The 10,198-nt window shown below is 44.9% G+C and overlaps 1 protein-coding gene across 2 annotated transcripts in view; it reads right to left on the reverse strand.

Moving 5' to 3' along the window:
- Positions 1-6,726, reverse strand: part of RABGEF1 (RAB guanine nucleotide exchange factor 1) — a 30,998-nt gene extending 24,272 nt beyond the window's left edge. For both annotated transcript variants that reach the window (XM_040423465.1, XM_040423466.1), the window contains exon 1: positions 6,612-6,726. The gene's annotated coding sequence lies outside the window, so the exon portion shown is untranslated. The remainder of the gene's footprint in view (positions 1-6,611) is intronic.
- Positions 6,727-10,198: the final 3,472 nt, after the last annotated feature.

A 10,198-nucleotide genomic window follows, 5' to 3' on the forward strand; every position in this document is an offset into this window, starting at 1 on the left:
GCACTGCACTACATACATCATACACTGCACTACATACATCATACACTGCACTACATACATCACGCACATCTATACATCACACACTGCACTACATACATCACGCACGTGTATACATCACACACTGCACTACATACATCACGCACATCTATACATCACACACTGCTATACATACATCACACACTGCACTACATACATCACGCACATCTATACATCACACACTGCACTACATACATCACGCACGTGTATACATCACACACTGCACTACATACATCATGCACATCTATACATCACATCACACACTGCACTACATACATCACGCACATCTATACATCACACACTGCTATACATACATCACACACGTATACATCACACACTGCTATACATACATCACACACTGCACTACAGACATCACATACATCATGCACTGCACTACATACATCACACACATCTATACATCACACACTGCACTACATACATCACACACATCTATACATCACGCACTGCACTACATACATCACATACATCATGCACTGCACTACATACATCACGCACATGTATACATCACACACTGCTATACATACCGGTACGTCACACACATCTATACATCACGCACTGCATACATCATACATTGCACTACATACATCACGCACATGTATAGATCACACACTGCTATACATACGTCACACATCTATACATCACACACTGCACTACATACATCACATAAATCTATGGTATGGCATCTATCTGAGGCATCTGTTAGCATTTTTTTTTTTTTGCGTCCGTTAAATGTGATGTGAGCCCATCCTAACTGACAGGGAAGAAGCTGAACAGACTCTTTTTACCAGACAAAAAAGTGCTGCACGTAAGACTTTTTTGTCCGGTCTTAACAGAGACTCCAAACACAAATGTGATCAAGTGTAGGCCGACCTAGTATGTATCTGAATTACTGCAACGTTCGTCCTCCTGGGCTATAAATACTCCTCAAAAATTATAAGAGGAGTATTTTTACTCTTCCAGAAAAAATGTAGTGCGACCGCATGTGGCAGGTAATAAACACAGGCATACTGCTGGTTAGAAGACTTATGTACGGATTTCACCCTATGCATTACAAAAAACTATTTTGCTGTTTTTGTAATGTTAGAGAAATGCAGATGATAAACATCGGAACAAATAGGAACTATGCAAACACGGAGTGCGCCTTTGTAAAGGTTATGGATTCCTCTGACATGCAAAAAATGAAGTTTCCATCTGCGACCTTCATGCCTTCCTAAACACAGGTACAGAACGTAAAAAAGAAAGCCGATGTGATCTCCGCCAAAAGGCAACTGACATGTAAAGGTTAAATGGTCTAAAGACAAACATTGGCGCACAGTATGAGACACATTATGTTTGCATCTGCCATTTGTTTCCATGAACACTAAGACCGGTGATAACAGAAGTCAGGGAAAACCAGAAGGCCACGAATGCCAAGAAGAGGAAAGACAAGAGGCAGGAATCGGCTGCTAATGTGGTGAGAATGAAGTCATCAGCAGGTTTCTGAAGTTCACGAGGCGGCTCCTCATCACCACAGGCCTATCACAATACAACCGGTTCCACTGGCTAAAATAACTGCACTAAAGTGACAGTGATTAACGTATAATACTAAAGGGTATCAGAAGCTGAGGCGGAATAAAAAAAAAAAAAAAAAATTTAGGCCTCATACCGTTTTTGTGTGTCCCACACTGTCCCTATTATAGAAATACCTATTCTTATCCGCAAAACGGATATGCCAGAACAGATGATGTCCTCGTGCTGTCCGCCTTTTTTGCGGCCCCATAGAAATGAATGGATCCTTGTGCGATCCGCAAAAAATGTGGCACGGACCAGAAATATGGTCGTGTGCATGAGGCCTAACTCTGGATTTGCAGAATCACAGGAACAACCTATGCCAGTTATGGCTAACCTCCGGCACTTCAGCTGTGGTGAAACTACCACTCCCAACATGCTCCGTTCATTTCTATGGAGTTCTGAGAACAGCCATGCAAGTGTGCATCTCGGGAGTCGTAGTTTTACCACAGCTGGAGTGCCGGAGGTTAGCCATCACAGGCCAATGCAATTCTACAATGTGAGGACCCCACCGAACACCACCTTTCTGGTCTACCAAGTGGGTTTGGGGTGGAGGGAAGGAAGGGAGTAGGGTAAAACCAAGATTAAACACCTACAGTTTGGGGGTTTTGATAGGAGTAAGGCTCTAGTCATAGCGGGGAGAGATTATGATGAGGACAAAATTTGAAGTCAGTTCTATTAGAGATGAGCAAATTTATTTTGGATACAATTCGCAGTGGACGGGGGGGGGGGGGGAGAGGTAAGAGGAGAGAGAGTGTATGTAATATCATTCACCTTGGTTTTCAGTTAGATATATATGCATTGTCTAGTAGGGAGTCTTTCTCATTATGGAGAGCGCCTAGTACGCATGAGGAATATTGTAGGCCAGAAAAGGCTGCTCTTGGTTTCTAGTAAAAATATATGCATATTAGCATACCTTACTTCTGCTGGAAAGGTAATCTGCATATCTTTTGGTTTCTGGGAAAGATATAAAAATTACCTTTCCTGGCAAAAAGAAAGCTAAGCCTTTCTCGTGGCACCAGATGTTAGATATGCTAATTTACCTATAGTCTTCCCAGAAACCAAAAGAAGCGTTGCCTAGCCTACAATACACCACACATACTAGGCGGCCATAATAAAAATAGTAACTGCCCAAAGTTCCTCAAGGCTTCTCAGGGGAAAAAGAACACCTCTGTCTGCTCTGCTTTGATAAAGGGCAATTGCTTGGAATGAACTATTTGCAGACAGTTTAGCTTTTATCCTAGTTATGCTTGAAAGCCTGTTTAAAAGGTTAAGCCTTGATTTGCTATGGCTACAGTACATCAGCTGGAACGAGACACTTGGAAAGAAGGTTAAATTGTGATATATTTTCCCCCATGTTAGCCAGCTGTGTCTTCTTTTCCTGCCACATGAAAGTGCGCCCCCCTCATGTGCTGGTGTCTGCCTGACAGAAACTGTAAGAAACTCCTGTTTTACACGCACTCAGCCGTATCTGTTTTGCGCTTAGGAATCCGTAAATCCATAAAATACAAATACCTTCTTAGTGCAATTTTCAGTGCCATTAGAGAAGTCACTATTGTTGACCACAAATAAAGACATAGGAAGACAATGGGCCGGCAGATTGCACACACGGTTGCGTCCATGTGGACTATAAACGAGGGATTTTCTATTAAAGGGATATCCCCATCACAGACAATGGGGGCATATCACTAGGATATGCCCCCATTGTCTGATAGACCCGGGTCCCAGAGGTGGGACCTATGCTGAGAACGGAGCGGGGAGAGTGGTGGCTGGAGGACCCGCTCCCATTCATTCTTATGGGGCCAGCGCTCAGCTATTTTCAGCGGCCCCTTAGAAATGAATGGAGGGCGGCTTCGCATGTGCTGTGCGCCCTCCACCACCTTTCCCCGCTCCGTTCTCGGTGCGAGTCTCATTGTCTGTGAGGGGAATACCCCTTTAATTTCTTTCAGACAGACACAGGCCAACACAGATAGGTGCAGTTGCTCAGGAAAGGAGACAGAGGGAAAGCAAATGTGTGACGAATGCTGACTGTCTATCACCAGCCTATGTGGCACAGCCATCCAAAACTCATGCTTAACCCTATAAACAAGCCTCCGACAACAACAGCATATGCATTGGAGGCTCCGTTTGGGGCTTCCGTCACAGATTTTATCAAAAATAGCGGGGGGGAAAGTCCTGCATGTAGGACTTTTTTCTCCGCTAAAAAAGCGCTCTCTCAAACACGAGACCAATAAATACCATTATAGTCAATGATATCTGTTTGGATCCATTCCTGTCAGTTATGTGCCAAATCTGTCACTTCCGTTATGCTCCTATAACAGAAGTAAAGAACGCTGATGTGAAAGAGCCCTGAGCGGCTGAGCAATCAACAAATAGTTATTTTCAGGAAAATGCCCTTTATGAGAGCAGAGCAGACAGAGTTGCCTTTTTTTTTTTCCACCTGAGAGGCCTTGGGGAGGCCTCTGGATGGGTACTGTTTCTATAATGGAGACCGCCTAGTATACATGAGGTGTATTGTAGGCTAGGTAACACCTCTCTTGGTTTCTAGGAAAAATATATGCAAATTAGTACATCTAACATCTGGTGGCATGAGAAAAGCATTACAGTAGAGGTTGGGCAGAGACACACAGTGGTCAGGTCAAAGGAGCAGAGTTCACTGGGAATCCATGCTTCTATACGGAGCACGTTTCACGCAGTGAAAATACTCATCCAAAATTGGCCTAAAATGTTTTGTGTTATGCCATTAAATCGAGCATAGCCCTAAATAACATGGGATGAAGCAAGCAGGAAATCAGGGTGCTGTCTACACAGAAGACCATAGTAACATGACATCACACTCCATAGACCAGTGGTCTCCACCAGATACAAAACTAAGACAGAGACGAGCGAGTTCAATGGGAGAAACTTGCTGGGTGTGTCAGTGTGAGGTCCCATTGTGAACTTCACTCCTTTGACAGGATCGCACAGAATTACAATGAATTATAATGCTGTGTGACCCAGTGAGACCTGGAATCTACTGAAGTACACTGACGGCACTATGTCAGTGTAATTCAAAATATTCCAGGTCTCACAGGGACACTTATAAATCATTATAAATAGGGATGAGCGAATCGACTTCGATGCTGTATTAGAATGTATTGGCTCCGATAAGCTTCGTGAGACTTCGAGTAATAACTTCATAAATTAATTTGTACTGTAAAAAAACATTTCCCGAACTCTGGTTCAGTTCCAAAGTACCACTTGGAACCGAACCCAAGTTTGGGAAATGTTCGCTCGCTCCAAACAGTATTGGAACAATGTTTTTTGCCAATTCGCTCATCCCTAATTATAACGCTGTGCAATCCCGTCAGAGGAGCAGAGGTCAGAATAGGAACCTACTCCGACAGAACTTGCTAGAAGTTGTAGTTTCAAAACAACTGGAGTGCTAAAGGTTTGAGATCACTGCCATCACCAAGAGTGAGTTACAATGCGCGCCCCAATATATCCTCTGCAAAATCCATAGCTGATCAACATCAGGGCAATCACTATGAACCAGTGCTGGGCGGTGAGGTCGGCTGGGTACATTGTGGCACCGCAATCTGCAGGCTTCCATAGTGATATAATGTGATGGATCCAATAAACCCCAATGCAAAGTCCACTGTAATCTCATAGAACTCCATGTAAACAGGGTGAGCAGGACAATCCCTCTTATTGGAACACCGCGGGCCACTCTTATGCCTGGCATTGCATGGTATGGACGTGCCCCTCTTATGCCTGGCATTGTATGGTATGGACGGGCCCCTCTTATGTCAGGCACTGTATGGTATGGACGTGCCCCTCTTATGCCTGGCATTGCATGGTATGGACGGGCCACTCTTGTCAGGCATTGTATGGTATGGACGGGCCCCTCTTATGTCAGGCACTGTATGGTATGGACGTGCCCCTCTTATGTCAGGCATTGTATGGTATGGACGGGCCCCTCTTATGTCAGGCATTGCATGGTATGGACGGGCCCCTCTTATGTCAGGCACTGTATGGTATGGACGGGCCCCTCTTATGTCAGGCACTGTATGGTATGGACGGGCCCCTCTTATGTCAGGCACTGTATGGTATGGACGGGCCCCTCTTATGTCAGGCACTGTATGGTATGGACGTACCCCTCTTATGCCAGGCATTGCATGGTATGGACGTGCCACTCTTATGTCAGGCATTGTATGGTATGGACGTGCCCCTCTTATGCCTGGCATTGCATGGTATGGACGTGCCCCTCTTATGTCAGGCATTGCATGGTATGGACGTGCCCCTCTTATGTCAGGCATTGTATGGTATGGACGTGCCCCTCTTATGTCAGGCATTGTATGGTATGGACGTGCCCCTCTTATGTCAGGCATTGTATGGTATGGACGGGCCCCTCTTATGTCAGGCATTGCATGGTATGGACGGGCCCCTCTTATGTCAGGCACTGTATGGTATGGACGGGCCCCTCTTATGTCAGGCACTGTATGGTATGGACGGGCCCCTCTTATGTCAGGCACTGTATGGTATGGACGGGCCCCTCTTATGTCAGGCATTGTATGGTATGGACGTACCCCTCTTATGCCAGGCATTGCATGGTATGGACGTGCCCCTCTTATGTCAGGCATTGTATGGTATGGACGTGCCCCTCTTATGTCAGGCACTGTATGGTATGGACGTGCCCCTCTTATGTCAGGCATTGCATGGTATGGTATGGTAGTGCCCCTCTTATGCCAGGCTTTGTAGGGTGGCCACCAGCCCAGGTGAGTAGATGATGATCATGTGACCTAAGCACCTCAAACATACATGAGGTTGGGGTACACCTGGATATTTTGAACAGCCAAGACTTTATCATAACAGGAATGACAAGTCCCCCGGGCGGGTCTATCGGGGACTCCGCTGATGAGACACACTACACAGGGCGTGGCTGTGGACTGCCCCCTCCCCTCTGTCCCGCGCCCACACTGTCCGTCAGTGACCCCCACACCGAGAATTAGAGAGCAGCCGCTCACCTGCCCCGCTCAAGCTCTCCCAGTTCCTGTACGTCTCTCCACTCAGCCCGTAGCGGTACACAAGCCAGGCCTGGCGTGCTGACGTCACACGGTGATGCGCCTCAAGCCTCGCACCGGGTTGGACTTCCGGTTTTGCGCTGTTCCGCACAGATAGAGTTGAGGTCAGGTGGCTGATGGATGTGTGATGGTCGCTCTCCAGTGTGTCAGAATTTAACAACTCAACCGGTGTAAAAAAATCTGTGGCTTTTGCCTCGGACCTGCAGTGTGGTTTACCCTTAGGCTAATTTCACACAGGCGTGTTTAGCCCGCGAAAAGCGTGCCGTCCGTGTGATGGCTGCATTTCCCAGACACAACACTGCTCCTCTGACCCGAACTAACAGCATGACGATGAACTATGATGCTATCAGTTCCTACCTGCACTCATGGCGTTGTGTACAGAAGACCCACGGTCAGGCGAGAACCTGGGATGTGAGAGGAGCAGTGTTCATTCCAGGAGGTGTAATCCAAAAGAAAAAGGAGAAAAGAGCCACCAAGGCTGCGCCAGCGACTGATAATCACTAAATGCACACTAAAATACCAATAAGAATACTGCAGTTGCTATAAAAGCTATTTCAACATTAAAAGTAATTTCAATGGTAAAAAAAATAAAAACAATTGACTCCCTTCACTGAGGAGGAGGTCAAAGGGATAAAGCTGAAGACACCGGTTGCCTCCCCGGCCAGGATCGCCTGTAGTATGTTAGGAATAAACACGGCAGTACCCAAGGGTTACTTCTGGTGGTTTCCTATTATTTTCATCACAAGTGGGCTCAGCGCATTAAGGGGGTTCTTAAATCCCCCCTTTTTCAGGAGCAGTCAGAATAAAATATATATATATACAGCCATAAAAGGTATCTTTACTAGTAGGCCTAATATACTGTACCTTTCGTTTGTGCCATGTGGTGGGGGGGGGAAGGGACGCCACTTCCAGTTTGCGGACCGGAATTGTGCGTTCCACTGAGGAACGCATATTCGAATTATATATTGTTAAAATATAATTGGTGGTTCAGTGTCCTCCGTTCTATAGTTGGATCCCTGGTGTTTGAGAATGACACCAGGGATCTCTGAAGGAGAGGAGGGAACTTCTAAACATTGGGTTGTACTTCAGAAGGACCCCATCCTGAGAAAAGACCTACCACGTACCCTAATAATCACTTACAGAGGAGCTCAGACCTTAAAAAAAGTAATTCTCTCAAGTAATTCTGCCTTCTGTGAGACACCTGTTTGCTAAAAAGTACCCTTTCCACCACTTAAATTGTTCGTACGGGGGTGCTCTTTCCGAAATGGGGTCACTTCTTGGGGTTTTTCATTTCTGGGGACCTCAGGAAATTTTTTAAATGCGACACAGCTAAAATCAATTTCTGCTAATTCAGGCCTGCAAAAACCATATTTTGCACTTTGCCTCTAGAGGCCTGCTGTGCGCTACGAGCACATATGGGGTGTTCGCAAAATGGGGAGAAAATGGGGAACATATTCTGGGGTGCATTTTCTCCTTTACCGCTTGTGAAAGTGAAAAATTGTGGTCTGCTTGTAATTTTTCATTTTTTGTAGTTTGCCTCTAGAGCCCTGCTGTGTGCCCATACAGCAGGCTACAAGCACATATGGGATGTTTCCTGAATAGGGAGAAAATGGGGAACACATACTGGGTGCATTTTCTCCTTTAACCCCTTGTGAAAGTGAAAAATTGGGGTCTGCTAGTATTTTTTCATTTTTACAAATATGTGCTTTGAAATGCTTCTCTTAAGTAATTCTACCTTCTGTGAAACACCTGTTTGCTAAAAAGTACCCTTTTCACTACTTAAAATCTTTGTACGGGGATGCTCTTTCCGATATGGGGTCACTTTTTGGGGTTTTTCATTTCTGGGGACCTCAGAATTTATTTTTTATGCGATAGGGCAGCTAAACTTCATGTCTGTTTATTCAGGCCTGCAAAATCCATATTTTTGTAGTTTGCCTCTAGAGCCCTGTTGTGCGCCAATACAGCAGGCTACGAGCACATATGGGGTGTTCACAAAATGGGGAGAAAATAGGCAACATATACTGGGGTGCATTTTTTCCTTTAACCCCTTGTGAAAGTGAAACATTGGGGTCTTCTAGTAATTTTCCATCTTTACAAATGTGTGCTTTGAAATGCTTCTCTCAAGTAATTCTGCCTTCTTTGAGACACCTGTTTGCTAAAAAGTACCCTTTCCACCACTTAAATTGATCGTATGGGGGTGCTCTTTCCGTAATAGGGTCACTCTTTGGGGTCATTCTTTTCTGTGGATCTCAGGAAATTTTTTAAATGCGACATGGCAGCTAAAATCAATGGTTGCCAATTCAGGCCTGCCAAAAACATATTTTGCACTTTGCCTCTAGAGGCCTGCTGTGCGCTACGAGCACATATGGGGTGTTCGCTAAATGAGGAGAAAATGGGGAACATACACTGGGGTGTATTTTCTCCTTTAACCCCTTGTGAAAGTGAAAAATTGGGGTCATCTAGTAATTTTTCATTTTTACAAATGTGTGCCTTAAAATGCTTCTCTCAAGTAATTCTGCCTTCTGTGAGACACCTGTTTGCTAAAAAGTACCCTTTCCACCACTTAAATTGTTCGTACGGGGGTGCTCTTTCCGAAATGGGGTCACTTCTTGGGGTTTTTCATTTCTGGGGACCTCAGGAATTTTTTTAATGTGACATGGCAGCTAAAATCCATGTCTGCCAATTCAGGCCTGCAAAAACCATATTTTGCACTTTGCATCTAGAAGCCTTCTGTGCGCCAAAACAGCAGGCTACGGGCACATATGGGGTGTTTGCAAAATGGGGAACACATACTGGGTGCATTTTCTCCTTTAACCCCTTGTGAAAGTGAAAAATTGGGGTCTGCTAGTAATTTTTCATTTTTACAAATGCGTGCTTTAAAAAAATGCTTCTCTCAAGTTTTTCTGCCTTCTTTGAGACACCTGTATTCCTAAAAGTACTTTTAAGCAAATAGGTGTCTCAAAGAAGGCAGAAAAACTTAAATTGTTCGTACGGGGGTGCTCTTTCCGAAATGGGGTCACTTCTTGGGGTTTTTCATTTCTGGGGACCTCAAGACATTTTTTTTAAATGCGACATGGCACCTAAAATTCATGTCTGCCAATTCAGGCCTGCAAAATTCTAGAAGAAACTATAACTAAAATTGACAACCTCAAAGAAATTATTGACAAAATACCGCAGGATGAAATAGTCACTTTATTCAGGCCTGCAAAATCCATATTTTTGTAGTTTGCCTCAAGAGCCCTGCTGAGCGCTCATACAGCAGGCTACGAGCACATATGGGGTGTTCGCAAAATGGGGAACATATACTGGGGTGCATTTTCTCCTTTAACCCCTTGTGAAAGTGAAAAATTGGGGTCTTCGATCGCATGGGGATGCTCTTTCCGAAATGGGGTCACTTTTTGGGTTTTTTCATTTCTGTGGACCTCAGGAAATTTTTTAAATGCGACATGGCACCTAAAATTCATGTCTGGGTATTCAGGCCTGCAAAATCCAAATTTTTGTAGTTTGCCTTTAGAGCCCTGCTGTGCGCC

The sequence above is a fragment of the Bufo bufo genome, chromosome 3 (genome assembly GCF_905171765.1).
Source record: "Bufo bufo chromosome 3, aBufBuf1.1, whole genome shotgun sequence".
NCBI lineage: Eukaryota > Metazoa > Chordata > Amphibia > Anura > Bufonidae > Bufo > Bufo bufo.